Source organism: Saccoglossus kowalevskii, chromosome 6, assembly GCF_978046115.1.
Source record: "Saccoglossus kowalevskii chromosome 6, keSacKowa6.1, whole genome shotgun sequence".
NCBI lineage: Eukaryota > Metazoa > Hemichordata > Enteropneusta > Harrimaniidae > Saccoglossus > Saccoglossus kowalevskii.
In genome coordinates this window covers 31,846,449-31,864,909 of record NC_140646.1, presented here as the reverse complement: position 1 = coordinate 31,864,909, position 18,461 = coordinate 31,846,449, and the positions used below count along the sequence as shown (strand labels likewise).

General features: G+C 38.8%; 38 non-coding genes across 38 annotated transcripts; 22 read left to right on the top strand and 16 right to left on the bottom strand.

Moving 5' to 3' along the window:
* Positions 1 to 138: 138 nt before the first annotated feature.
* On the top strand, positions 139 to 210 carry TRNAA-UGC (transfer RNA alanine (anticodon UGC)). The gene has a single exon. It is a non-coding gene; the product is annotated as a tRNA-Ala (tRNA).
* A 228-nt stretch (positions 211 to 438) lies between these two features.
* On the bottom strand, positions 439 to 510 carry TRNAG-UCC (transfer RNA glycine (anticodon UCC)). Its single transcript has one exon. It is a non-coding gene; the product is annotated as a tRNA-Gly (tRNA).
* A 168-nt stretch (positions 511 to 678) lies between these two features.
* Positions 679 to 750, top strand: TRNAA-UGC (transfer RNA alanine (anticodon UGC)). Its single transcript has one exon. It is a non-coding gene; the product is annotated as a tRNA-Ala (tRNA).
* A 467-nt stretch (positions 751 to 1,217) lies between these two features.
* On the top strand, positions 1,218 to 1,289 carry TRNAA-UGC (transfer RNA alanine (anticodon UGC)). Its single transcript has one exon. It is a non-coding gene; the product is annotated as a tRNA-Ala (tRNA).
* Positions 1,290 to 1,516: 227 nt separating this feature from the next.
* TRNAG-UCC (transfer RNA glycine (anticodon UCC)) lies at positions 1,517 to 1,588 on the bottom strand. The gene has a single exon. It is a non-coding gene; the product is annotated as a tRNA-Gly (tRNA).
* A 168-nt stretch (positions 1,589 to 1,756) lies between these two features.
* TRNAA-UGC (transfer RNA alanine (anticodon UGC)) lies at positions 1,757 to 1,828 on the top strand. The gene has a single exon. It is a non-coding gene; the product is annotated as a tRNA-Ala (tRNA).
* Positions 1,829 to 2,055: 227 nt separating this feature from the next.
* On the bottom strand, positions 2,056 to 2,127 carry TRNAG-UCC (transfer RNA glycine (anticodon UCC)). Its single transcript has one exon. It is a non-coding gene; the product is annotated as a tRNA-Gly (tRNA).
* A 168-nt stretch (positions 2,128 to 2,295) lies between these two features.
* On the top strand, positions 2,296 to 2,367 carry TRNAA-UGC (transfer RNA alanine (anticodon UGC)). The gene has a single exon. It is a non-coding gene; the product is annotated as a tRNA-Ala (tRNA).
* Positions 2,368 to 2,594: 227 nt separating this feature from the next.
* Positions 2,595 to 2,666, bottom strand: TRNAG-UCC (transfer RNA glycine (anticodon UCC)). The gene has a single exon. It is a non-coding gene; the product is annotated as a tRNA-Gly (tRNA).
* Positions 2,667 to 2,834: 168 nt separating this feature from the next.
* TRNAA-UGC (transfer RNA alanine (anticodon UGC)) lies at positions 2,835 to 2,906 on the top strand. Its single transcript has one exon. It is a non-coding gene; the product is annotated as a tRNA-Ala (tRNA).
* Positions 2,907 to 3,133: 227 nt separating this feature from the next.
* On the bottom strand, positions 3,134 to 3,205 carry TRNAG-UCC (transfer RNA glycine (anticodon UCC)). Its single transcript has one exon. It is a non-coding gene; the product is annotated as a tRNA-Gly (tRNA).
* Positions 3,206 to 3,373: 168 nt separating this feature from the next.
* On the top strand, positions 3,374 to 3,445 carry TRNAA-UGC (transfer RNA alanine (anticodon UGC)). Its single transcript has one exon. It is a non-coding gene; the product is annotated as a tRNA-Ala (tRNA).
* Positions 3,446 to 3,912: 467 nt separating this feature from the next.
* Positions 3,913 to 3,984, top strand: TRNAA-UGC (transfer RNA alanine (anticodon UGC)). Its single transcript has one exon. It is a non-coding gene; the product is annotated as a tRNA-Ala (tRNA).
* Positions 3,985 to 4,211: 227 nt separating this feature from the next.
* Positions 4,212 to 4,283, bottom strand: TRNAG-UCC (transfer RNA glycine (anticodon UCC)). Its single transcript has one exon. It is a non-coding gene; the product is annotated as a tRNA-Gly (tRNA).
* Positions 4,284 to 4,750: 467 nt separating this feature from the next.
* On the bottom strand, positions 4,751 to 4,822 carry TRNAG-UCC (transfer RNA glycine (anticodon UCC)). The gene has a single exon. It is a non-coding gene; the product is annotated as a tRNA-Gly (tRNA).
* Positions 4,823 to 4,990: 168 nt separating this feature from the next.
* Positions 4,991 to 5,062, top strand: TRNAA-UGC (transfer RNA alanine (anticodon UGC)). The gene has a single exon. It is a non-coding gene; the product is annotated as a tRNA-Ala (tRNA).
* A 2,028-nt stretch (positions 5,063 to 7,090) lies between these two features.
* TRNAA-UGC (transfer RNA alanine (anticodon UGC)) lies at positions 7,091 to 7,162 on the top strand. The gene has a single exon. It is a non-coding gene; the product is annotated as a tRNA-Ala (tRNA).
* Positions 7,163 to 7,612: 450 nt separating this feature from the next.
* TRNAA-UGC (transfer RNA alanine (anticodon UGC)) lies at positions 7,613 to 7,684 on the top strand. The gene has a single exon. It is a non-coding gene; the product is annotated as a tRNA-Ala (tRNA).
* A 227-nt stretch (positions 7,685 to 7,911) lies between these two features.
* TRNAG-UCC (transfer RNA glycine (anticodon UCC)) lies at positions 7,912 to 7,983 on the bottom strand. Its single transcript has one exon. It is a non-coding gene; the product is annotated as a tRNA-Gly (tRNA).
* A 168-nt stretch (positions 7,984 to 8,151) lies between these two features.
* On the top strand, positions 8,152 to 8,223 carry TRNAA-UGC (transfer RNA alanine (anticodon UGC)). Its single transcript has one exon. It is a non-coding gene; the product is annotated as a tRNA-Ala (tRNA).
* Positions 8,224 to 8,673: 450 nt separating this feature from the next.
* Positions 8,674 to 8,745, top strand: TRNAA-UGC (transfer RNA alanine (anticodon UGC)). The gene has a single exon. It is a non-coding gene; the product is annotated as a tRNA-Ala (tRNA).
* A 767-nt stretch (positions 8,746 to 9,512) lies between these two features.
* TRNAG-UCC (transfer RNA glycine (anticodon UCC)) lies at positions 9,513 to 9,584 on the bottom strand. The gene has a single exon. It is a non-coding gene; the product is annotated as a tRNA-Gly (tRNA).
* A 690-nt stretch (positions 9,585 to 10,274) lies between these two features.
* On the top strand, positions 10,275 to 10,346 carry TRNAA-UGC (transfer RNA alanine (anticodon UGC)). Its single transcript has one exon. It is a non-coding gene; the product is annotated as a tRNA-Ala (tRNA).
* Positions 10,347 to 11,094: 748 nt separating this feature from the next.
* TRNAG-UCC (transfer RNA glycine (anticodon UCC)) lies at positions 11,095 to 11,166 on the bottom strand. Its single transcript has one exon. It is a non-coding gene; the product is annotated as a tRNA-Gly (tRNA).
* A 690-nt stretch (positions 11,167 to 11,856) lies between these two features.
* Positions 11,857 to 11,928, top strand: TRNAA-UGC (transfer RNA alanine (anticodon UGC)). The gene has a single exon. It is a non-coding gene; the product is annotated as a tRNA-Ala (tRNA).
* Positions 11,929 to 12,676: 748 nt separating this feature from the next.
* On the bottom strand, positions 12,677 to 12,748 carry TRNAG-UCC (transfer RNA glycine (anticodon UCC)). The gene has a single exon. It is a non-coding gene; the product is annotated as a tRNA-Gly (tRNA).
* Positions 12,749 to 13,215: 467 nt separating this feature from the next.
* TRNAG-UCC (transfer RNA glycine (anticodon UCC)) lies at positions 13,216 to 13,287 on the bottom strand. The gene has a single exon. It is a non-coding gene; the product is annotated as a tRNA-Gly (tRNA).
* A 168-nt stretch (positions 13,288 to 13,455) lies between these two features.
* On the top strand, positions 13,456 to 13,527 carry TRNAA-UGC (transfer RNA alanine (anticodon UGC)). Its single transcript has one exon. It is a non-coding gene; the product is annotated as a tRNA-Ala (tRNA).
* Positions 13,528 to 14,276: 749 nt separating this feature from the next.
* TRNAG-UCC (transfer RNA glycine (anticodon UCC)) lies at positions 14,277 to 14,348 on the bottom strand. The gene has a single exon. It is a non-coding gene; the product is annotated as a tRNA-Gly (tRNA).
* A 468-nt stretch (positions 14,349 to 14,816) lies between these two features.
* On the bottom strand, positions 14,817 to 14,888 carry TRNAG-UCC (transfer RNA glycine (anticodon UCC)). The gene has a single exon. It is a non-coding gene; the product is annotated as a tRNA-Gly (tRNA).
* Positions 14,889 to 15,355: 467 nt separating this feature from the next.
* Positions 15,356 to 15,427, bottom strand: TRNAG-UCC (transfer RNA glycine (anticodon UCC)). The gene has a single exon. It is a non-coding gene; the product is annotated as a tRNA-Gly (tRNA).
* A 168-nt stretch (positions 15,428 to 15,595) lies between these two features.
* On the top strand, positions 15,596 to 15,667 carry TRNAA-UGC (transfer RNA alanine (anticodon UGC)). The gene has a single exon. It is a non-coding gene; the product is annotated as a tRNA-Ala (tRNA).
* Positions 15,668 to 16,117: 450 nt separating this feature from the next.
* Positions 16,118 to 16,189, top strand: TRNAA-UGC (transfer RNA alanine (anticodon UGC)). The gene has a single exon. It is a non-coding gene; the product is annotated as a tRNA-Ala (tRNA).
* A 450-nt stretch (positions 16,190 to 16,639) lies between these two features.
* TRNAA-UGC (transfer RNA alanine (anticodon UGC)) lies at positions 16,640 to 16,711 on the top strand. Its single transcript has one exon. It is a non-coding gene; the product is annotated as a tRNA-Ala (tRNA).
* A 227-nt stretch (positions 16,712 to 16,938) lies between these two features.
* Positions 16,939 to 17,010, bottom strand: TRNAG-UCC (transfer RNA glycine (anticodon UCC)). Its single transcript has one exon. It is a non-coding gene; the product is annotated as a tRNA-Gly (tRNA).
* A 168-nt stretch (positions 17,011 to 17,178) lies between these two features.
* TRNAA-UGC (transfer RNA alanine (anticodon UGC)) lies at positions 17,179 to 17,250 on the top strand. Its single transcript has one exon. It is a non-coding gene; the product is annotated as a tRNA-Ala (tRNA).
* A 450-nt stretch (positions 17,251 to 17,700) lies between these two features.
* TRNAA-UGC (transfer RNA alanine (anticodon UGC)) lies at positions 17,701 to 17,772 on the top strand. Its single transcript has one exon. It is a non-coding gene; the product is annotated as a tRNA-Ala (tRNA).
* A 450-nt stretch (positions 17,773 to 18,222) lies between these two features.
* TRNAA-UGC (transfer RNA alanine (anticodon UGC)) lies at positions 18,223 to 18,294 on the top strand. The gene has a single exon. It is a non-coding gene; the product is annotated as a tRNA-Ala (tRNA).
* The last annotated feature ends 167 nt before the right edge of the window (positions 18,295 to 18,461 follow it).

The window sequence follows — 18,461 nt, the reverse complement described above, 5'->3', positions numbered from 1 at the left end:
TGTCGGAAAGTTCATTTTTGGGGAGATGTATTGAAAATGTAACATGATTCAATGTTCATTGTGTTCATTGAATAAATCGAAGTGATTTTATTTAGTGATTCAATTTTTTTTCAATCCTTTCATTTTGTAACTCATCTCGGGGATGTAGCTCAGTGGTAGAGCGCATGCTTTGCATGTATGAGGCCCCGGGTTCGAAACCCGGCATCTCCATTTTCTGATGCTGGTTGAAAACAAGTTGATGAGGGGGGGAAAAACGTTTTAGAGATGTGTTGATTCGTAATTGAAAGTAACATAAAGCTAAACCATTTGATCATCTTGAACCCACTTGTAAATTAGTTGAAGGAAACTATATTCTTCAATTCAGTTATTGCTCAATAGCTTATATTTGGTAGTGACAAGAAATTGACACGCATTCATTGCCTCAAAACAATCTGCTGCTGCATTGGCCGGGAGTTGAACCCGGATCGACTGCTTGGAAGGCAACCATGCTAACCGTTACACCACCAATGCCAGGCTCATTACAGTTTGTCTAATTAGCGATGTCGGAAAGTTCATTTTTGGGGAGATGTATTGAAAATGTAACATGATTCAATGTTCATTGTGTTCATTGAATAAATCGAAGTGATTTTATTTAGTGATTCAATTTTTTTTCAATCCTTTCATTTTGTAACTCATCTCGGGGATGTAGCTCAGTGGTAGAGCGCATGCTTTGCATGTATGAGGCCCCGGGTTCGAAACCCGGCATCTCCATTTTCTGATGCTGGTTGAAAACAAGTTGATGAGGGGGGAAAAACGTTTTAGAGATGTGTTGATTCGTAATTGAAAGTAACATAAAGCTAAACCATTTGATCATCTTGAACCCACTTGTAAATTAGTTGAAGGAAACTATATTCTTCAATTCAGTTATTGCTCAATAGCTTATATTTGGTAGTGACAAGAAATTGACACGCATTCATTGCCTCAAAACAATCTGCTGCTGCATTGGCCGGGAGTTGAACCCGGATCGACTGCTTGGAAGGCAACGATGCTAACCGTTACACCACCAATGCCAGGCTCATTACAGTTTGTCTAATTAGCGATGTCGGAAAGTTCATTTTTGGGGAGATGTATTGAAAATGTAACATGATTCAATGTTCATTGTGTTCATTGAATAAATCGAAGTGATTTTATTTAGTGATTCAATTTTTTTTCAATCCTTTCATTTTGTAACTCATCTCGGGGATGTAGCTCAGTGGTAGAGCGCATGCTTTGCATGTATGAGGCCCCGGGTTCGAAACCCGGCATCTCCATTTTCTGATGCTGGTTGAAAACAAGTTGATGAGGGGGGAAAAACGTTTTAGAGATGTGTTGATTCGTAATTGAAAGTAACATAAAGCTAAACCATTTGATCATCTTGAACCCACTTGTAAATTAGTTGAAGGAAACTATATTCTTCAATTCAGTTCTTGCTCAATAGCTTATATTTTGTAGTGACAAGAAATTGACACGCATTCATTGCCTCAAAACAATCTGCTGCTGCATTGGCCGGGAGTTGAACCCGGATCGACTGCTTGGAAGGCAACCATGCTAACCGTTACACCACCAATGCCAGGCTCATTACAGTTTGTCTAATTAGCGATGTCGGAAAGTTCATTTTTGGGGAGATGTATTGAAAATGTAACATGATTCAATGTTCATTGTGTTCATTGAATAAATCGAAGTGATTTTATTTAGTGATTCAATTTTTTTTCAATCCTTTCATTTTGTAACTCATCTCGGGGATGTAGCTCAGTGGTAGAGCGCATGCTTTGCATGTATGAGGCCCCGGGTTCGAAACCCGGCATCTCCATTTTCTGATGCTGGTTGAAAACAAGTTGATGAGGGGGGAAAAACGTTTTAGAGATGTGTTGATTCGTAATTGAAAGTAACATAAAGCTAAACCATTTGATCATCTTGAACCCACTTGTAAATTAGTTGAAGGAAACTATATTCTTCAATTCAGTTATTGCTCAATAGCTTATATTTGGTAGTGACAAGAAATTGACACGCATTAATTGCCTCAAAACAATCTGCTGCTGCATTGGCCGGGAGTTGAACCCGGATCGACTGCTTGGAAGGCAACCATGCTAACCGTTACACCACCAATGCCAGGCTCATTACAGTTTGTCTAATTAGCGATGTCGGAAAGTTCATTTTTGGGGAGATGTATTGAAAATGTAACATGATTCAATGTTCATTGTGTTCATTGAATAAATCGAAGTGATTTTATTTAGTGATTCAATTTTTTTTCAATCCTTTCATTTTGTAACTCATCTCGGGGATGTAGCTCAGTGGTAGAGCGCATGCTTTGCATGTATGAGGCCCCGGGTTCGAAACCCGGCATCTCCATTTTCTGATGCTGGTTGAAAACAAGTTGATGAGGGGGGAAAAACGTTTTAGAGATGTGTTGATTCGTAATTGAAAGTAACATAAAGCTAAACCATTTGATCATCTTGAACCCACTTGTAAATTAGTTGAAGGAAACTATATTCTTCAATTCAGTTATTGCTCAATAGCTTATATTTGGTAGTGACAAGAAATTGACACGCATTCATTGCCTCAAAACAATCTGCTGCTGCATTGGCCGGGAGTTGAACCCGGATCGACTGCTTGGAAGGCAACCATGCTAACCGTTACACCACCAATGCCAGGCTCATTACAGTTTGTCTAATTAGCGATGTCGGAAAGTTCATTTTTGGGGAGATGTATTGAAAATGTAACATGATTCAATGTTCATTGTGTTCATTGAATAAATCGAAGTGATTTTATTTAGTGATTCAATTTTTTTTCAATCCTTTCATTTTGTAACTCATCTCGGGGATGTAGCTCAGTGGTAGAGCGCATGCTTTGCATGTATGAGGCCCCGGGTTCGAAACCCGGCATCTCCATTTTCTGATGCTGGTTGAAAACAAGTTGATGTGGGGGGAAAAACGTTTTAGAGATGTGTTGATTCGTAATTGAAAGTAACATAAAGCTAAACCATTTGATCATCTTGAACCCACTTGTAAATTAGTTGAAGGAAACTATATTCTTCAATTCAGTTATTGCTCAATAGCTTATATTTGGTAGTGACAAGAAATTGACACGCATTCATTGCCTCAAAACAATCTGCTGCTGCATTGGCCGGGAGTTGAACCCGGATCGACTGCTTGGAAGGCAACCATGCTAACCGTTACACCACCAATGCCAGGCTCATTACAGTTTGTCTAATTAGCGATGTCGGAAAGTTCATTTTTGGGGAGATGTATTGAAAATGTAACATGATTCAATGTTCATTGTGTTCATTGAATAAATCGAAGTGATTTTATTTAGTGATTCAATTTTTTTTCAATCCTTTCATTTTGTAACTCATCTCGGGGATGTAGCTCAGTGGTAGAGCGCATGCTTTGCATGTATGAGGCCCCGGGTTCGAAACCCGGCATCTTCATTTTCTGATGCTGGTTGAAAACAAGTTGATGAGGGGGGAAAAACGTTTTAGAGATGTGTTGATTCGTAATTGAAAGTAACCTAAAGCTAAACCATTTGATCATCTTGAACCCACTTGTAAATTAGTTGAAGGAAACTATATTCTTCAATTCAGTTATTGCTCAATAGCTTATATTTGGCAGTGACAAGAAATTGACACGCATTAATTGCCTCAAAACAATCTGCTGCTGCATTGGCCGAGAGTTGAACCCGGATCGACTGCTTGGAAGGCAACCATGCTAACCGTTACACCACCAATGCCAGGCTCATTACAGTTTGTCTAATTAGCGATGTCGGAAAGTTCATTTTTGGGGAGATGTATTGAAAATGTAACATGATTCAATGTTCATTGTGTTCATTGAATAAATCGAAGTGATTTTATTTAGTGATTCAATTTTTTTTCAATCCTTTCATTTTGTAACTCATCTCGGGGATGTAGCTCAGTGGTAGAGCGCATGCTTTGCATGTATGAGGCCCCGGGTTCGAAACCCGGCATCTCCATTTTCTGATGCTGGTTGAAAACAAGTTGATGAGGGGGGAAAAACGTTTTAGAGATGTGTTGATTCGTAATTGAAAGTAACATAAAGCTAAACCATTTGATCATCTTGAACCCACTTGTAAATTAGTTGAAGGAAACTATATTCTTCAATTCAGTTATTGCTCAATAGCTTATATTTGGTAGTGACAAGAAATTGACACGCATTCATTGCCTCAAAACAATCTGCTGCTGCATTGGCCGGGAGTTGAACCCGGATCGACTGCTTGGAAGGCAACCATGCTAACCGTTACACCACCAATGCCAGGCTCATTACAGTTTGTCTAATTAGCGATGTCGGAAAGTTCATTTTTGGGGAGATGTATTGAAAATGTAACATGATTCAATGTTCATTGTGTTCATTGAATAAATCGAAGTGATTTTATTTAGTGATTCAATTTTTTTTCAATCCTTTCATTTTGTAACTCATCTCGGGGATGTAGCTCAGTGGTAGAGCGCATGCTTTGCATGTATGAGGCCCCGGGTTCCAAACCCGGCATCTCCATTTTCTGATGCTGGTTGAAAACAAGTTGATGAGGGGGGAAAAACGTTTTAGAGATGTGTTGATTCGTAATTGAAAGTAACATAAAGCTAAACCGTTTGATCATCTTGAACCCACTTGTAAATTAGTTGAAGGAAACTATATTCTTCAATTCAGTTATTGCTCAATAGCTTATATTTGGTAGTGACAAGAAATTGACACGCATTCATTGCCTCAAAACAATCTGCTGCTGCATTGGCCGGGAGTTGAACCCGGATCGACTGCTTGGAAGGCAACCATGCTAACCGTTACACCACCAATGCCAGGCTCATTACAGTTTGTCTAATTAGCGATGTCGGAAAGTTCATTTTTGGGGAGATGTATTGAAAATGTAACATGATTCAATGTTCATTGTGTTCATTGAATAAATCGAAGTGATTTTATTTAGTGATTCAATTTTTTTTCAATCCTTTCATTTTGTAACTCATCTCGGGGATGTAGCTCAGTGGTAGAGCGCATGCTTTGCATGTATGAGGCCCCGGGTTCGAAACCCGGCATCTCCATTTTCTGATGCTGGTTGAAAACAAGTTGATGAGGGGGGAAAAACGTTTTAGAGATGTGTTGATTCGTAATTGAAAGTAACATAAAGCTAAACCATTTGATCATCTTGAACCCACTTGTAAATTAGTTGAAGGAAACTATATTCTTCAATTCAGTTATTGCTCAATAGCTTATATTTGGTAGTGACAAGAAATTGACACGCATTCATTGCCTCAAAACAATCTGCTGCTGCATTGGCCGGGAGTCGACTGCTTGGAAGGCAACCATGCTAACCGTTACACCACCAATGCCAGGCTCATTACAGTTTGTCTAATTAGCGATGTCGGAAAGTTCATTTTTGGGGAGATGTATTGAAAATGTAACATGATTCAATGTTCATTGTGTTCATTGAATAAATCGAAGTGATTTTATTTAGTGATTCAATTTTTTTTCAATCCTTTCATTTTGTAACTCATCTCGGGGATGTAGCTCAGTGGTAGAGCGCATGCTTTGCATGTATGAGGCCCCGGGTTCCAAACCCGGCATCTCCATTTTCTGATGCTGGTTGAAAACAAGTTGATGAGGGGGGAAAAACGTTTTAGAGATGTGTTGATTCGTAATTGAAAGTAACATAAAGCTAAACCGTTTGATCATCTTGAACCCACTTGTAAATTAGTTGAAGGAAACTATATTCTTCAATTCAGTTATTGCTCAATAGCTTATATTTGGTAGTGACAAGAAATTGACACGCATTCATTGCCTCAAAACAATCTGCTGCTGCATTGGCCGGGAGTTGAATCCGGATCGACTGCTAACCGTTACACCACCAATGCCAGGCTCATTACAGTTTGTCTAATTAGCGATGTAGGAAAGTTCATTTTTGGGGAGATGTATTGAAAATGTAACATGATTCAATGTTCATTGTGTTCATTGAATAAATCGAAGTGATTTTATTTAGTGATTCAATTTTTTTTCAATCCTTTCATTTTGTAACTCATCTCGGGGATGTAGCTCAGTGGTAGAGCGCATGCTTTGCATGTATGAGGCCCCGGGTTCCAAACCCGGCATCTCCATTTTCTGATGCTGGTTGAAAACAAGTTGATGAGGGGGGAAAAACGTTTTAGAGATGTGTTGATTCGTAATTGAAAGTAACATAAAGCTAAACCGTTTGATCATCTTGAACCCACTTGTAAATTAGTTGAAGGAAACTATATTCTTCAATTCAGTTATTGCTCAATAGCTTATATTTGGTAGTGACAAGAAATTGACACGCATTCATTGCCTCAAAACAATCTGCTGCTGCATTGGCCGGGAGTTGAATCCGGATCGACTGCTAACCGTTACACCACCAATGCCAGGCTCATTACAGTTTGTCTAATTAGCGATGTAGGAAAGTTCATTTTTGGGGAGATGTATTGAAAATGTAACATGATTCAATGTTCATTGTGTTCATTGAATAAATCGAAGTGATTTTATTTAGTGATTCAATTTTTTTTCAATCCTTTCATTTTGTAACTCATCTCGGGGATGTAGCTCAGTGGTAGAGCGCATGCTTTGCATGTATGAGGCCCCGGGTTCGAAACCCAGCATCTCCATTTTCTGATGCTGGTTGAAAACAAGTTGATGAGGGGGGAAAAACGTTTTAGAGATGTGTTGATTCGTAATTGAAAGTAACATAAAGCTAAACCATTTGATCATCTTGAACCCACTTGTAAATTAGTTGAAGGAAACTATATTTTTCAATTCAGTTATTGCTCAATAGCTTATATTTGGTAGTGACAAGAAATTGACACGCATTCATTGCCTCAAAACAATCTGCTGCTGCATTGGCCGGGAGTCGACTGCTTGGAAGGCAACCATGCTAACCGTTACACCACCAATGCCAGGCTCATTACAGTTTGTCTAATTAGCGATGTCGGAAAGTTCATTTTTGGGGAGATATATTGAAAATGTAACATGATTCAATGTTCATTGTGTTCATTGAATAAATCGAAGTGATTTTATTTAGTGATTCAATTTTTTTTCAATCCTTTCATTTTGTAACTCATCTCGGGGATGTAGCTCAGTGGTAGAGCGCATGCTTTGCATGTATGAGGCCCCGGGTTCGAAACCCGGCATCTCCATTTTCTGATGCTGGTTGAAAACAAGTTGATGAGGGGGGAAAAACGTTTTAGAGATGTGTTGATTCGTAATTGAAAGTAACATAAAGCTAAACCATTTGATCATCTTGAACCCACTTGTAAATTAGTTGAAGGAAACTATATTCTTCAATTCAGTTATTGCTCAATAGCTTATAATTGGTAGTGACAAGAAATTGACACGCATTCATTGCCTCAAAACAATCTGCTGCTGCATTGGCCGGGAGTTGAACCCGGATCGACTGCTAACCGTTACACCACCAATGCCAGGCTCATTACAGTTTGTCTAATTAGCGATGTATCAAAGTTCATTTTTGGGGAGATGTATTGAAAATGTAACATGATTCAATGTTCATTGTGTTCATTGAATAAATCGAAGTGATTTTATTTAGTGATTCAATTTTTTTTCAATCCTTTCATTTTGTAACTCATCTCGGGGATGTAGCTCAGTGGTAGAGCGCATGCTTTGCATGTATGAGGCCCCGGGTTCGAAACCCGGCATCTCCATTTTCTGATGCTGGTTGAAAACAAGTTGATGAGGGGGGAAAAACGTTTTAGAGATGTGTTGATTCGTAATTGAAAGTAACATAAAGCTAAACCATTTGATCATCTTGAACCCACTTGTAAATTAGTTGAAGGAAACTATATTCTTCAATTCAGTTATTGCTCAATAGCTTATATTTGGTAGTGACAAGAAATTGACACGCATTCATTGCCTCAAAACAATCTGCTGCTGCATTGGCCGGGAGTTGAACCCGGATCGACTGCTTGGAAGGCAACCATGCTAACCGTTACACCACCAATGCCAGGCTCATTACAGTTTGTCTAATTAGCGATGTCGGAAAGTTCATTTTTGGGGAGATGTATTGAAAATGTAACATGATTCAATGTTCATTGTGTTCATTGAATAAATCGAAGTGATTTTATTTAGTGATTCAATTTTTTTTCAATCCTTTCATTTTGTAACTCATCTCGGGGATGTAGCTCAGTGGTAGAGCGCATGCTTTGCATGTATGAGGCCCCGGGTTCGAAACCCGGCATCTCCATTTTCTGATGCTGGTTGAAAACAAGTTGATGAGGGGGGAAAAACGTTTTAGAGATGTGTTGATACGTAATTGAAAGTAACATAAAGCTAAACCATTTGATCATCTTGAACCCACTTGTAAATTATTTGAGGGAAACTATATTCTTCAATTCAGTTATTGCTCAATAGCTTATATTTGGTAGTGACAAGAAATTGACACGCATTCATTGCCTCAAAACAATCTGCTGCTGCATTGACCGGGAGTTGAACCCGGATCGACTGCTAACCGTTACACCACCAATGCCAGGCTCATTACAGTTTGTCTAATTAGCGATGTAGGAAAGTTCATTTTTGGGGAGATGTATTGAAAATGTAACATGATTCAATGTTCATTGTGTTCATTGAATAAATCGAAGTGTTTTTATTTAGTGATTCAATTTTTTTTCAATCCTTTCATTTTGTAACTCATCTCGGGGATGTAGCTCAGTGGTAGAGCGCATGCTTTGCATGTATGAGGCCCCGGGTTCGAAACCCGGCATCTCCATTTTCTGATGCTGGTTGAAAACAAGTTGATGAGGGGGGGGGAAAACGTTTTAGAGATGTGTTGATTCGTAATTGAAAGTAACATAAAGCTAAACCATTTGATCATCTTGAACTCACTTGTAAATTAGTTGAAGGAAACTATATTCTTCAATTCAGTTATTGCTCAATAGCTTATATTTGGTAGTGACAAGAAATTGTCACGCATTCATTGCCTCAAAACAATCTGCTGCTGCATTGGCCGGGAGTTGAACCCGGATCGACTGCTTGGATGGCAACCATGCTAACCGTTACACCACCAATGCCAGGCTCATTACAGTTTGTCTAATTAGCGATGTCGGAAAGTTCATTTTTGGGGAGATGTATTGAAAATGTAACATGATTCAATGTTCATTGTGTTCATTGAATAAATCGAAGTGATTTTATTTAGTGATTCAATTTTTTTTCAATCCTTTCATTTTGTAACTCATCTCGGGGATGTAGCTCAGTGGTAGAGCGCATGCTTTGCATGTATGAGGCCCCGGATTCGAAACCCGGCATCTCCATTTTCTGATGCTGGTTTAAAACAAGTTGATGAGGGGGAAAAACGTTTTAGAGATGTGTTGATTCGTAATTGAAAGTAACATAAAGCTAAACCATTTGATCATCTTGAACCCACTTGTAAATTAGTTGAAGGAAACTATATTCTTCAATTCAGTTATTGCTCAATAGCTTATATTTGGTAGTGACAAGAAATTGTCACGCATTCATTGCCTCAAAACAATCTGCTGCTGCATTGGCCGGGAGTTGAACCCGGATCGACTGCTTGGAAGGCAACCATGCTAACCGTTACACCACCAATGCCAGGCTCATTACAGTTTGTCTAATTAGCGATGTCGGAAAGTTCATTTTTGGGGAGATGTATTGAAAATGTAACATGATTCAATGTTCATTGTGTTCATTGAATAAATCGAAGTGATTTTATTTAGTGATTCAATTTTTTTTCAATCCTTTCATTTTGTAACTCATCTCGGGGAAGTAGCTCAGTGGTAGAGCGCATGCTTTGCATGTATGAGGCCCCGGGTTCGAAACCCGGCATCTCCATTTTCTGATGCTGGTTGAAAACAAGTTGATGAGGGGGGAAAAACGTTTTAGAGATGTGTTGATTCGTAATTGAAAGTAACATAAAGCTAAACCATTTGATCATCTTGAACCCACTTGTAAATTAGTTGAAGGAAACTATATTCTTCAATTCAGTTATTGCTCAATAGCTTATATTTGGTAGTGACAAGAAATAGACACGCATTCATTGTCTCAAAACAATCTGCTGCTGCATTGGCCGGGAGTTGAACCCGGATCGACTGCTAACCGTTACACCACCAATGCCAGGCTCATTACAGTTTGTCTAATTAGCGATGTAGGAAAGTTCATTTTTGGGGAGATGTATTGAAAATGTAACATGATTCAGTGTTCATTGTGTTCATTGAATAAATCGAAGTGATTTTATTTAGTGATTCAATTTTTTTTCAATCCTTTCATTTTGTAACTCATCTCGGGGATGTAGCTCAGTGGTAGAGCGCATGCTTTGCATGTATGAGGCCCCGGGTTCGAAACCCGGCATCTCCATTTTCTGATGCTGGTTTAAAACAAGTTGATGAGGGGGAAAAACGTTTTAGAGATGTGTTGATTCGTAATTGAAAGTAACATAAAGCTAAACCATTTGATCATCTTGAACCCACTTGTAAATTAGTTGAAGGAAACTATATTCTTCAATTCAGTTATTGCTCAATAGCTTATATTTGGTAGTGACAAGAAATTGACACGCATTCATTGCCTCAAAACAATCTGCTGCTGCATTGCCCGGGAGTTGAACCCGGATCGACTGCTAACCGTTACACCACCAATGCCAGGCTCATTACAGTTTGTCTAATTAGCGATGTAGGAAAGTTCATTTTTGGGGAGATGTATTGAAAATGTAACATGATTCAACGTTCATTGTGTTCATTGAATAAATCGAAGTGATTTTATTTAGTGATTCAATTTTTTTTCAATCCTTTCATTTTGTAACTCATCTCGGGGATGTAGCTCAGTGGTAGAGCGCATGCTTTGCATGTATGAGGCCCCTGGTTCGAAACCCGGCATCTCCATTTTCTGATGCTGGTTGAAAACAAGTTGATGAGGGGGGAAAAACGTTTTAGAGATGTGTTGATTCGTAATTGAAAGTAACATAAAGCTAAACCATTTGATCATCTTGAACCCACTTGTAAATTAGTTGAAGGAAACTATATTCTTCAATTCAGTTATTGCTCAATAGCTTATATTTGGTAGTGACAAGAAATTGACACGCATTCATTGCCTCAAAACAATCTGCTGCTGCATTGGCCGGGAGTTGAACCCGGATCGACTGCTTGGAAGGCAACCATGCTAACCGTTACACCACCAATGCCAGGCTCATTACAGTTTGTCTAATTAGCGATGTCGGAAAGTTCATTTTTGGGGAGATGTATTGAAAATGTAACATGATTCAATGTTCATTGTGTTCATTGAATAAATCGAAGTGATTTTATTTAGTGATTCAATTTTTTTTCAATCCTTTCATTTTGTAACTCATCTCGGGGATGTAGCTCAGTGGTAGAGCGCATGCTTTGCATGTATGAGGCCCCGGGTTCCAAACCCGGCATCTCCATTTTCTGATGCTGGTTGAAAACAAGTTGATGAGGGGGGAAAAACGTTTTAGAGATGTGTTGATTCGTAATTGAAAGTAACATAAAGCTAAACCGTTTGATCATCTTGAACCCACTTGTAAATTAGTTGAAGGAAACTATATTCTTCAATTCAGTTATTGCTCAATAGCTTATATTTGGTAGTGACAAGAAATAGACACGCATTCATTGTCTCAAAACAATCTGCTGCTGCATTGGCCGGGAGTTGAACCCGGATCGACTGCTAACCGTTACACCACCAATGCCAGGCTCATTACAGTTTGTCTAATTAGCGATGTAGGAAAGTTCATTTTTGGGGAGATGTATTGAAAATGTAACATGATTCAGTGTTCATTGTGTTCATTGAATAAATCGAAGTGATTTTATTTAGTGATTCAATTTTTTTTCAATCCTTTCATTTTGTAACTCATCTCGGGGATGTAGCTCAGTGGTAGAGCGCATGCTTTGCATGTATGAGGCCCCGGGTTCGAAACCCGGCATCTCCATTTTCTGATGCTGGTTTAAAACAAGTTGATGAGGGGGAAAAACGTTTTAGAGATGTGTTGATTCGTAATTGAAAGTAACATAAAGCTAAACCATTTGATCATCTTGAACCCACTTGTAAATTAGTTGAAGGAAACTATATTCTTCAATTCAGTTATTGCTCAATAGCTTATATTTGGTAGTGACAAGAAATTGACACGCATTCATTGCCTCAAAACAATCTGCTGCTGCATTGCCCGGGAGTTGAACCCGGATCGACTGCTAACCGTTACACCACCAATGCCAGGCTCATTACAGTTTGTCTAATTAGCGATGTAGGAAAGTTCATTTTTGGGGAGATGTATTGAAAATGTAACATGATTCAACGTTCATTGTGTTCATTGAATAAATCGAAGTGATTTTATTTAGTGATTCAATTTTTTTTCAATCCTTTCATTTTGTAACTCATCTCGGGGATGTAGCTCAGTGGTAGAGCGCATGCTTTGCATGTATGAGGCCCCTGGTTCGAAACCCGGCATCTCCATTTTCTGATGCTGGTTGAAAACAAGTTGATGAGGGGGGAAAAACGTTTTAGAGATGTGTTGATTCGTAATTGAAAGTAACATAAAGCTAAACCATTTGATCATCTTGAACCCACTTGTAAATTAGTTGAAGGAAACTATATTCTTCAATTCAGTTATTGCTCAATAGCTTATATTTGGTAGTGACAAGAAATTGACACGCATTCATTGCCTCAAAACAATCTGCTGCTGCATTGGCCGGGAGTTGAACCCGGATCGACTGCTTGGAAGGCAACCATGCTAACCGTTACACCACCAATGCCAGGCTCATTACAGTTTGTCTAATTAGCGATGTCGGAAAGTTCATTTTTGGGGAGATGTATTGAAAATGTAACATGATTCAATGTTCATTGTGTTCATTGAATAAATCGAAGTGATTTTATTTAGTGATTCAATTTTTTTTCAATCCTTTCATTTTGTAACTCATCTCGGGGATGTAGCTCAGTGGTAGAGCGCATGCTTTGCATGTATAAGGTCCCGGGTTCGAAACCCGGCATCTCCATTTTCTGATGCTGGTTGAAAACAAGTTTATGAGGGGGGAAAAACGTTTTAGAGATGTGTTGATTCGTAATTGAAAGTAACATAAAGCTAAACCATTTGATCATCTTGAACCCACTTGTAAATTAGTTGAAGGAAACTATATTCTTCAATTCAGTTATTGCTCAATAGCTTATATTTGGTAGTGACAAGAAATTGACACGCATTCATTGCCTCAAAACAATCTGCTGCTGCATTGGCCGGGAGTTGAACCCGGATCGACTGCTTGGAAGGCAACCATGCTAACCGTTACACCACCAATGCCAGGCTCATTACAGTTTGTCTAATTAGCGATGTCGGAAAGTTCATTTTTGGGGAGATGTATTGAAAATGTAACATGATTCAATGTTCATTGTGTTCATTGAATAAATCGAAGTGATTTTATTTAGTGATTCAATTTTTTTTCAATCCTTTCATTTTGTAACTCATCTCGGGGATGTAGCTCAGTGGTAGAGCGCATGCTTTGCATGTATGAGGCCCCGGGTTCGAAACCCGGCATCTCCATTTTCTGATGCTGGTTGAAAACAAGTTGATGAGGGGGGGAAAACGTTTTAGAGATGTGTTGATTCGTAATTGAAAGTAACATAAAGCTAAACCATTTGATCATCTTGAACCCACTTGTAAATTAGTTGAAGGAAACTATATTCTTCAATTCAGTTATTGCTCAATAGCTTATATTTGGTAGTGACAAGAAATTGACACGCATTCATTGCCTCAAAACAATCTGCTGCTGCATTGGCCGGGAGTTGAACCCGGATCGACTGCTAACCGTTACACCACCAATGCCAGGCTCATTACAGTTTGTCTAATTAGCGATGTCGGAAAGTTCATTTTTGGGGAGATGTATTGAAAATGTAACATGATTCAATGTTCATTGTGTTCATTGAATAAATCGAAGTGATTTTATTTAGTGATTCAATTTTTTTTCAATCCTTTCATTTTGTAACTCATCTCGGGGATGTAGCTCAGTGGTAGAGCGCATGCTTTGCATGTATGAGGCCCCTGGTTCGAAACCCGGCATCTCCATTTTCTGATGCTGGTTGAAAACAAGTTGATGAGGGGGGAAAAACGTTTTAGAGATGTGTTGATTCGTAATTGAAAGTAACATAAAGCTAAACCATTTGATCATCTTGAACCCACTTGTAAATTAGTTGAAGGAAACTATATTCTTCAATTCAGTTATTGCTCAATAGCTTATATTTGGTAGTGACAAGAAATTGACACGCATTCATTGCCTCAAAACAATCTGCTGCTGCATTGGCCGGGAGTTGAACCCGGATCGACTGCTTGGAAGGCAACCATGCTAACCGTTACACCACCAATGCCAGGCTCATTACAGTTTGTCTAATTAGCGATGTCGGAAAGTTCATTTTTGGGGAGATGTATTGAAAATGTAACATGATTCAATGTTCATTGTGTTCATTGAATAAATCGAAGTGATTTTATTTAGTGATTCAATTTTTTTTCAATCCTTTCATTTTGTAACTCATCTCGGGGATGTAGCTCAGTGGTAGAGCGCATGCTTTGCATGTATGAGGCCCCGGGTTCGAAACCCGCCATCTCCATTTTCTGATGCTGGTTGAAAACAAGTTGATGAGGGGGGGGAAAACGTTTTAGAGATGTGTTGATTCGTAATTGAAAGTAACATAAAGCTAAACCATTTGATCATCTTGAACCCACTTGTAAATTAGTTGAAGGAAACTATATTCTTCAATTCAGTTATTGCTCAATAGCTTATATTTGGTAGTGACAAGAAATTGACACGCATTCATTGTCTCAAAACAATCTGCTGCTGCATTGGCCGGGAGTTGAACCCGGATCGACTGCTTGGAAGGCAACCATGCTAACCGTTACACCACCAATGCCAGGCTCATTACAGTTTGTCTAATTAGCGATGTCGGAAAGTTCATTTTTGGGGAGATGTATTGAAAATGTAACATGATTCAATGTTCATTGTGTTCATTGAATAAATCGAAGTGATTTTATTTAGTGATTCAATTTTTTTTCAATCCTTTCATTTTGTAACTCATCTCGGGGATGTAGCTCAGTGGTAGAGCGCATGCTTTGCATGTATGAGGCCCCGGGTTCGAAACCCGCCATCTCCATTTTCTGATGCTGGTTGAAAACAAGTTGATGAGGGGGGGAAAACGTTTTAGAGATGTGTTGATTCGTAATTGAAAGTAACATAAAGCTAAACCATTTGATCATCTTGAACCCACTTGTAAATTAGTTGAAGGAAACTATATTCTTCAATTCAGTTATTGCTCAATAGCTTATATTTGGTAGTGACAAGAAATTGACACGCATTCATTGCCTCAAAACAATCTGCTGCTGCATTGGCCGGGAGTTGAACCCGGATCGACTGCTTGGAAGGCAACCATGCTAACCGTTACACCACCAATGCCAGGCTCATTACAGTTTGTCTAATTAGCGATGTCGGAAAGTTCATTTTTGGGGAGATGTATTGAAAATGTAACATGATTCAATGTTCATTGTGTTCATTGAATAAATCGAAGTGATTTTATTTAGTGATTCAATTTTTTTTCAATCCTTTCATTTTGTAACTCATCTCGGGGATGTAGCTCAGTGGTAGAGCGCATGCTTTGCATGTATGAGGCCCCGGGTTCGAAACCCGGCATCTCCATTTTCTGATGCTGGTTGAAAACAAGTTGATGAGGGGGGGAAAACGTTTTAGAGATGTGTTGATTCGTAATTGAAAGTAACATAAAGCTAAACCATTTGATCATCTTGAACCCACTTGTAAATTAGTTGAAGGAAACTATATTCTTCAATTCAGTTATTGCTCAATAGCTTATATTTGGTAGAGACCAGAAATTGACACGCATTCATTGCCTCAAAACAATCTGCTGCTGCATTGGCCGGGAGTTGAACCCGGATCGACTGCTAACCGTTACACCACCAATGCCAGGCTCATTACAGTTTGTCTAATTAGCGATGTAGGAAAGTTCATTTTTGGGGAGATGTATTGAAAATGTAACATGATTCAGTGTTCATTGTGTTCATTGAATAAATCGAAGTGATTTTATTTAGTGATTCAATTTTTTTTCAATCCTTTCATTTTGTAACTCATCTCGGGGATGTAGCTCAGTGGTAGAGCGCATGCTTTGCATGTATGAGGCCCCGGGTTCGAAACCCGGCATCTCCATTTTCTGATGCTGGTTGAAAACAAGTTGATGAGGGGGGAAAAACGTTTTAGAGATGTGTTGATTCGTAATTGAAAGTAACATAAAGCTAAACCATTTGATCATCTTGAACCCACTTGTAAATTAGTTGAAGGAAACTATATTCTTCAATTCAGTTATTGCTCAATAGCTTATATTTGGTAGTGACAAGAAATTGACACGCATTCATTGCCTCAAAACAATCTGCTGCTGCATTGGCCGGGAGTTGAACCCGGATCGACTGCTAACCGTTACACCACCAATGCCAGGCTCATTACAGTTTGTCTAATTAGCGATGTAGGAAAGTTCATTTTTGGGGAGATGTATTGAAAATGCAACATGATTCAATGTTCATTGTGTTCATTGAATAAATCGAAGTGATTTTATTTAGTGATTCAATTTTTTTTCAATCCTTTCATTTTGTAACTCATCTCGGGGATGTAGCTCAGTGGTAGAGCGCATGCTTTGCATGTATGAGGCCCCGGGTTCGAAACCCGGCATCTCCATTTTCTGATGCTGGTTGAAAACAAGTTGATGAGGGGGGAAAAACGTTTTAGAGATGTGTTGATTCGTAATTGAAAGTAACATAAAGCTAAACCATTTGATCATCTTGAACCCACTTGTAAATTAGTTGAAGGAAACTATATTCTTCAATTCAGTTATTGCTCAATAGCTTATATTTGGTAGTGACAAGAAATTGACACGCATTCATTGCCTCAAAACAATCTGCTGCTGCATTGGCCGGGAGTTGAACCCGGATCGACTGCTTGGAAGGCAACCATGCTAACCGTTACACCACCAATGCCAGGCTCATTACAGTTTGTCTAATTAGCGATGTCGGAAAGTTCATTTTTGGGGAGATGTATTGAAAATGTAACATGATTCAATGTTCATTGTGTTCATTGAATAAATCGAAGTGATTTTATTTAGTGATTCAATTTTTTTTCAATCCTTTCATTTTGTAACTCATCTCGGGGATGTAGCTCAGTGGTAGAGCGCATGCTTTGCATGTATGAGGTCCCGGGTTCGAAACCCGGCATCTCCATTTTCTGATGCTAGTTGAAAACAAGTTTATGAGGGGGGAAAAACGTTTTAGAGATGTGTTGATTCGTAATTGAAAGTAACATAAAGCTAAACCATTTGATCATCTTGAACCCACTTGTAAATTAGTTGAAGGAAACTATATTCTTCAATTCAGTTATTGCTCAATAGCTTATATTTGGTAGTGACCAGAAATTGACACGCATTCATTGCCTCAAAACAATCTGCTGCTGCATTGGCCGGGAGTTGAACCCGGATCGACTGCTAACCGTTACACCACCAATGCCAGGCTCATTACAGTTTGTCTAATTAGCGATGTAGGAAAGTTCATTTTTGGGGAGATGTATTGAAAATGTAACATGATTCAGTGTTCATTGTGTTCATTGAATAAATCGAAGTGATTTTATTTAGTGATTCAATTTTTTTTCAATCCTTTCATTTTGTAACTCATCTCGGGGATGTAGCTCAGTGGTAGAGCGCATGCTTTGCATGTATGAGGCCCCGGGTTCGAAACCCGGCATCTCCATTTTCTGATGCTGGTTGAAAACAAGTTGATGAGGGGGGAAAAACGTTTTAGAGATGTGTTGATTCGTAATTGAAAGTAACATAAAGCTAAACCATTTGATCATCTTGAACCCACTTGTAAATTAGTTGAAGGAAACTATATTCTTCAATTCAGTTATTGCTCAATAGCTTATATTTGGTAGTGACAAGAAATTGACACGCATTCATTGCCTCAAAACAATCTGCTGCTGCATTGGCCGGGAGTTGAACCCGGATCGACTGCTAACCGTTACACCACCAATGCCAGGCTCATTACAGTTTGTCTAATTAGCGATGTAGGAAAGTTCATTTTTGGGGAGATGTATTGAAAATGCAACATGATTCAATGTTCATTGTGTTCATTGAATAAATCGAAGTGATTTTATTTAGTGATTCAATTTTTTTTCAATCCTTTCATTTTGTAACTCATCTCGGGGATGTAGCTCAGTGGTAGAGCGCATGCTTTGCATGTATGAGGCCCCGGGTTCGAAACCCGGCATCTCCATTTTCTGATGCTGGTTGAAAACAAGTTGATGAGGGGGGAAAAACGTTTTAGAGATGTGTTGATTCGTAATTGAAAGTAACATAAAGCTAAACCATTTGATCATCTTGAACCCACTTGTAAATTAGTTGAAGGAAACTATATTCTTCAATTCAGTTATTGCTCAATAG